At 32.7% G+C, this 7,160-nt stretch overlaps 1 long non-coding RNA gene across 9 annotated transcripts; it reads left to right on the top strand.

The window, feature by feature from the left end:
• Nucleotides 1-1,779: 1,779 nt before the first annotated feature.
• LOC136209327 (uncharacterized) lies at nucleotides 1,780-6,658 on the top strand. 9 transcript variants are annotated; one of them, XR_010677482.1, is made up of 7 exons: nucleotides 1,782-1,998; nucleotides 2,198-2,396; nucleotides 2,601-2,867; nucleotides 3,779-4,332; nucleotides 4,449-4,558; nucleotides 5,966-6,048; nucleotides 6,402-6,658. It is a non-coding gene; the product is annotated as an uncharacterized lncRNA (long non-coding RNA). The 9 variants fall into 9 exon arrangements; XR_010677483.1 differs by having other exon boundaries at nucleotides 2,615-2,867; XR_010677480.1 differs by having other exon boundaries at nucleotides 1,780-1,998; nucleotides 2,198-2,867; nucleotides 3,779-4,354.
• Nucleotides 6,659-7,160: the final 502 nt, after the last annotated feature.

Here is a 7,160-nt window from a genome sequence, read left to right on the forward strand (position 1 = left end):
ATTTTCATTCTTCAGGATTAAAAATGACCGGTGTAATTGACGCGCTTGAAGTCTGACTCCTCAAATTTCACATTTCAAATTCGGTCAAAATAACCCTATTATTGATTATGGGCACGAATTAGCTCGCCCAAAGCCCGAACTGCCCGGGGGTTCCCCAAACCCCGACAATTCCAACTCAAGAAACTCATAACGCCCAACGGACCTGTATATCAGGTCTCGCCGATTCCTTCATCCACTACAACAAATGATTACTTGTGCCACAAATTATGCCACGAGAATTTCAAATTTGTGGCATAGTTTATTTTAGCCACGGGAAAAATATGTTCCACCACAAACTTATGATCACTTGATATATTTATGCCACATATGATTTTTTCTGTGGCAAATCTACACTTGTGTCACGAAATTTGCCACGGTAATTTATTTCTCGTGGCTAAATCTATTTATGCCACGAGAAAAATTTGTTCATGGCATGAAATTACTTTAGCCACGAGTAATTTATTCGTAGCAAAATATTTACTCATTTTAAAGTTAATTTCTAACATTATTAATTTGTTGTTTTATTTAATATATTGGCGGGGAGACAAAAAATCATTTGCCTTTATATATTAATGGCTTAAAGTGTTATTTAGTCCTATCTTATTTAAATTTTTTATCATTTGGTTCTTAAACTATCATAATTTCTGAAATTTTACCCAATTTGGATGGAGATTTGACAAACTTATCATCCCCTTTATATGTGGTGATGTTTCACTACAAGAATATTAAGTATTAACGAAAAAAATAAAGAGAATAATAAAATATTCTTATTAAAAGTATAATCTCAATATACAATTTATTTATTAAATTTTATTTTATTTTATTCTCCCTCATACTTTTTTTACCACACTACTAAATTCTACTCTTCGTGCTACCAAAAATTCTACTCTTCCTTATTCTTATTATATTTTATTCAGTTTAACAATAATAGTAATACCATTTATCCTCACTAATCTGTTTTGAAACTTTTCCCCAAATCTTTTAGTTTACCGCCACTCTTTCCCCTTAATTTTACTGCTCCATTCCTTTACACTTTGTTTGGATGGGGGTTAATCAAGGTAAGGTAAAGTAAGTGGAGAGGGATTACCTTATTTGTTTTGAGGGTAAATTGGAGGGTAAGGTAAGTGAGGGTAGGTGAGGAAAAAATATTCCTTCATTTTCTTTACACCCCAATTTGGAGGGGAAGCATGGTTAAGTATTTTCTGTTGATATAATTACTCTCATTCTTTTTGTCTCTAATGTTTTCCGCATGGTTAAGCATAATACTAATGTTTGAATAATAACTCTTTCAAACTATTGACTTGAACCAAGGATCGAACCAGATGAAAATCTCTACCACCCCCATTTTTGTTTTTATTATTTAAACTACTAGTATGTTGAATATTTTTTCTGTGTTTCCTATGCAAACATCCATAATTTAATTCAGTGATATGGTTTATTCAATTTGGTAGAGTGGGGACATCAAAACTTCTGTGGAATGCAAGACTGCAAAACTTGTAAATAGAAAAAGACAGTACCGAATCAAGTGGTGAGAGAAATGAATAATTTATTTAAAAGAGTAAAGATATAAGAGTAATTTTATATATAACCTTATCTTACTTTATCTTCAAACCAAATACAATTATATCATTTAACCATCACTTACCTTACCTTCCATCCAAACACAACAAGTTATTTTATAAACCTCACTTACTTTACCTTACTCTACCTTACTTTAATTAATCCTCATCCAAACAAGCCGGTAGGCTTCCCTCCATTATTTCTCCCAAAACTTCTTACAAATTCCCTATTCCGAAAATTCAATTGAATCACGACTTCATATGCTGAAACCTAAACCTGAACATCATTATTCAGCGAATGACCGACTTTTGTACTTGCCTCAGAGAAAACGGCCCCTTCCCTTTTCCCGTCTTCTGTTCTCCTGACTTCCGTTCCACCTTGGTGTTCGGCTGGCTTCAGGTTATCTTCTTCCCTTACCTGAGTGTTTAATTTCAAGTCCCTTTTAATTTCTGGGTGTCTTTAATAAGATTGTTGGGTTTATTTTCTACTCGGACTTTTGTTTTTTTTTTTACTTCGATTGGGGTTAAGATATGGTCATGTTGCATCTATTTTTACGATTTTCAATGTGATACCTCTTTGTGTAAATTGCATTATGTAGGCATACTCCGTCAGTTCTATCCTGAGCAAGCCGTGGGTTTTTTATTTTAAGAGATTGAGAAATGGTTTCTCCCCGAATAGCTATACTTTTGTTTCACTCTTTCGTTGTTGTGTAAAGATGGGGTGTGCCCAATCAAAACTTGACCAATTTCAATAATCATTTGGCTCCTTGTGATTTTTCATGGTCTTATTGTGTTTAGGTAATTCTATTTTCACTAAAGGGGTAGTTTTCCGTAAGTTAATTGTTTATTTGCATTGGTCATGTTTATAGAGATATACTTAATCTATTATATTTTCTTGTTTTAACTTGCAATTTCTGGACATTCTTTTTGGCCAAGTTAATTTTCTAACCACTTTAAACTATGAAGATGGAATTGTGCCCACTTTATTTTGCTATTCCTCAGAGATTCAAATCCAGCCTTTACGAAGGCATTGCTTTCAGGAATAGGGCCCTCTAGCTGGTTGTAGGAGATATCAACAGATGTCAAGTTTGACATGCCATCAAATGTTGACGGGATAAGACCAGAGAGCTGATTAGGGGAGAGATTCAACTTGTCGTGGTTAGTATTTTCGAAGTCTAAACCTCTCATCTCCGCTGGTCTCTTCGATTCCCTTATTATTGTATGCTTCATCAAACACCTTTTGTTGCTCTCACTCTCAAGCCACTTGAGGTAAATGCTTTTGGTACATCTTTTCCTTGTTTGATTTTAAAATTTTATGATGTAAATGAATGGTAAAATCAGCTTTTCATCACTTATAAAGCCTTTTGCGATATAATTCTCTGTTTCGCCTAGGAGAAATTGGGTATTCTTTTGATGTTTGCATCCATTTTGTATTCCACAGCATTGAAGCTAACTTTAGTTCCAAATTAACAATTTACATATTGTTGAATAAAATTGAATGAATACAAGAAGATTAAGAATTTTTTACTTATTTTGTAAAACAAAAAACCAAAATATGATTAGCCGATTTAGACTTGATTAAGTCATCAGTCCCTTTTGTTGTTCAGAATTTGGTACAAGGCATTGAAATAGTCAAATTTATTGTTATATGATAAGAATTGGTTAGGATTGATTTGGGATGCATAGTTATGTATATATGATATACCTTTTAAATGGGTATTTATAGTGCTGACGTGACATAACAATTAACATAAGCCACATTGTCTCCTAATGTTGTATTTAAAAGACAAATTAACTCTTTCTTACCAATTTGTGCCAAAATGTGATTTTGGACATTTAGACTCTAATCATTTAAACCATCCCACTCCTTCACATTCATTCAACCAATCAGATGCTGCATAATAGACAAACTAACTTGTTTTATAGAGGATGTCACTCTATATATAACTACATTCTCTGCATGTGCTTTTGGATTAAATTGTCTTTCAAACACAAATTTGAATGGCAAACTGTGCTTTTGTTGATTGATAGCAAAATTCACACCCTTCTAACCCTTCCTGTCATTAGCAGTTACATCTTATCTAAATTATCGACAAACTGTGAAGTGTTTAGAAAATGAACAATGAACTTGGTCCGATCCAACTAAGAAATGCTTAATCTAACCTCTAATATGATTGTAGCTCTCAGCTACAAATAGAATAGAGACATGGATGCGTTTTTGAGGATTGGACTGAAGGGACCATTTATTTCCCTCCCACATACAAGTACTCTAACAACTCAGACTGATATGCTGGGGATGACAGGCTCCCAAAGGGAAAGCGAAGAACACCAGCCTGGTAAATTACCTTTTCTTATTATTTTTAACTTCAAAAAGATAATGGCAATTTTCTTGCAGTGTATAAAGCCATTCGGTTGCTCTTGTTTGTGGTGCTATGTTATAGTAGAATGTGTAATTTTTTAACTGACAAAAGTAACCAGTCAAGACACATACATGCAAGTGCAATTGCATATTATGATATGGAAGAGGCCTCAACCAATTTATAATGTATTCATGGCTGAGAGGTTGAGTCCATTAATTGAAACCGTATTAGAAGAAGCATGAGTCATCCTAGAATTGAGGTGGCAGAGATTGTTCCTCGCACACTTGGATACACATGGCTAAATTTCTTCTAAGAAATGGAAGTTTTCGTCATGTGCCAGCCATTGTATGCTCTAGAGAATTGAAACATGATAGGTAATTTTGCACTATACCATAGGTAAAATCTATAACAAGTTGCATTGTGTTGACATAAAATCAACAACTTGTTAGTTTCTAACATATGTGATCCTGTTTTTATGTTCTGTGTGCAGAATCTACTCAAGTACATCCTTCACTACGTGGTACAGGGTGCAATTGCTCGAATTTCAATTCATGATTTGCGTTGTTTGAGTGTTTTCACTCCTCACTCTCCTAAAGCGGGGTAAGTTATATGGAATTTCTATAATCTTATCAATTTTCTGAAATTCATGTGGGTTTCGCTCGAACCTATTGATCTTATGGATTTCATGGTTTTATTTGTGTGTTTATTACAAACTGATGAGAATTAATGCTTTCATGTGGTTAGCAATCAGTATCAGGAGTGTTAGAAATTTGATTGATTTCCTAGAGTTCAAATTTTACTGTTAATTAGAAGTGTTAGACCATGTGTACATACAATGAATTTTACTATTGATTAGCAAATATGATGCACAATGAAGAAATTGAACAAGAGAATAAAGTTTATGTGTATTTATTATTAATTTTAAACATAACTTAGCTAACATTAGTAGGCATATTTATTGGTGATAACAAAAAAAATTATTTCTCTTGACATCTCCTAGAGAAAGATAATTGGATAAGGGAAAGCATTTATAGACAAATTTGTCATTTTGATTCATGTAATAATTTGATTATTAGACAAAACTACCTAAGTCATGGAAACTCCAATAATCCTGATGGATTATTCTAACATATTGATATATTGAAACTCTAATGAAACTAAGAAACTTTGGTTTCTCTTGCCATTGTCATGGTTTCTTGAGTGTTTTCGGTGAATCATTGAATCATTAATTTGTTATTTGTCTAATAATGTGCCTTGTGATTTTCTCGGCATTCAAATAGTGGTCAGATTGAGCCATATTCTTGTGATATTGTATCTCTTACTAGATCATTAATTACAGTTTTGGCTCTACCATTTTGAACGTGTAACATTTATTTTCTCAATATGCACATTGGATATATTGTTATCGAAATATGCCTTACGATTAACATTGCAGAATTTGAATTAAGTGTAAGCAACCATAAACTGAAATATTCTTAATTAATAATTCAAATGTAGCTTTTGCTTTCTTGCTTCCTGCTTAATTTTCTTTTCTTTTTTCTGCTTTTTTGCCATTATCTTCATCTTTGTCTCCGGTATTGTTAGTTGGCATGATTTGAGATGCAAGTGAGAATGAACATGCTTGAGAAAAATAAACCTCAATCTCTGTCTGATCTTTGTTTTTGGATATTTCAATTACGCCCGACCCATATAATTAAGTCAAATTTAGTACCGTGTCTTTTCCGGCAGCCCATGGGATTTGTATTTGCACGATACAAAAATGAATTAAATTGCTTGATAGACTCCTTTTACAAATACTTCATTTCACTTGCTTTTTGTTCAATAATTTCTATCTTGTTCTCCTTCTCTTTCTCATTTCCATTTTTTACATAGGACTTCACTTGATTACGTAACACAGGTTTTGGCCGTTCTTTCTCTTTTATTTTATTATGATTGCAGTAATATCAGCTACTTGTTTCTTTTCTTTTCCAGCATTTTAATTCCTTGTTTGGCTCCACATTTGTACAGTTGATATCCTCTCAATCATTGGTGATTCCACTTGCCTTGTTGTTGTTACTTTCTACCATTGGATGAGGCCCTATCCATTATAGGTATGTATGTAGTACATATTTGTTATTTTTTTTTTTTTCTTTCCAAAATGCATACATCTATTTATTTATTCTGCTCAAGTTGGAACATTTGCAATGCAATGTATGAATATATGATAACTAGTAGTTGTGGATAGGAAATTACAGATTTGAGTTCAGAATTTTAGAAATCACTGGATTAGTAAGATTTACTCCTATTTGTCAAAATTTTATGGATGTATGGCTCTTTATTGCCCATAGTTTTCCATTCATTTTTTATTTGTATTGATTATTATTTTTTTCCATTTTGTATTATGAGTCATGTCGAAATGTTGTTGGGTAAAATCTAATTAGTTATGTTGAATGGTAATATGCAGGTCGACGTTCATGTCCGTGAATATTTTAAGGGATGCATGGAGTTTTTTTATTGGTAAATAGCATCTCGGGCTTACTAATTATTTTAATTATGTTAAATTCTATAGTTTCTGCCGCTCTTATTCGTGTGCATGGTAAAATCAAGAAACATATATTTTTTTGTTGGATATTTTGCTTTGGATTTTTTTCACTAGGAATTTTTTGTTGGATGATAAAATGATTGATATTTATTTAATAATTATTTATTTTTGACTAAGAATGATTCAAATTTCGGATTTTATTTATTTTCTATTCTTTTGTTTATTGATTTTATTGTAGCTCTCTTCAATTCAAAAAGTTCATATAATAATAATAAAAGAGATTAAAAATTAATTAAAAAATTATTAATATTTAATCTAGTTTGCCATGATTATGTTCGTGGCTAATAAGGTTTCTAGTTACGAGTGTTCTATTTTTGTCACGTTATGCTCGTAGCTATGTAAGGTTTCTAGCCATGAGTGTTCTATTTTTGCCACAGTTATGCTCGTGGCAAAGTGGGGTTGATTGCCACGGGCTACTATGTCTTGCCACATGTATTTTACTCTTGCCACGATTTTACTCGTGGCAAAAGGATATGATTAGCCACGGTTTTTCTCGTGGCATAAAAACCAATTTATGCCACGACCATTATTTTTCCGTGGCAACTACCTAGCCACGATCACTTGTGCTACGGAAGAATTTTCGTGGCTAAATAGTGTAGCCATGGAAATACTATACTTGTG

The sequence above is a fragment of the Euphorbia lathyris genome, chromosome 10 (genome assembly GCF_963576675.1).
Source record: "Euphorbia lathyris chromosome 10, ddEupLath1.1, whole genome shotgun sequence".
NCBI lineage: Eukaryota > Viridiplantae > Streptophyta > Magnoliopsida > Malpighiales > Euphorbiaceae > Euphorbia > Euphorbia lathyris.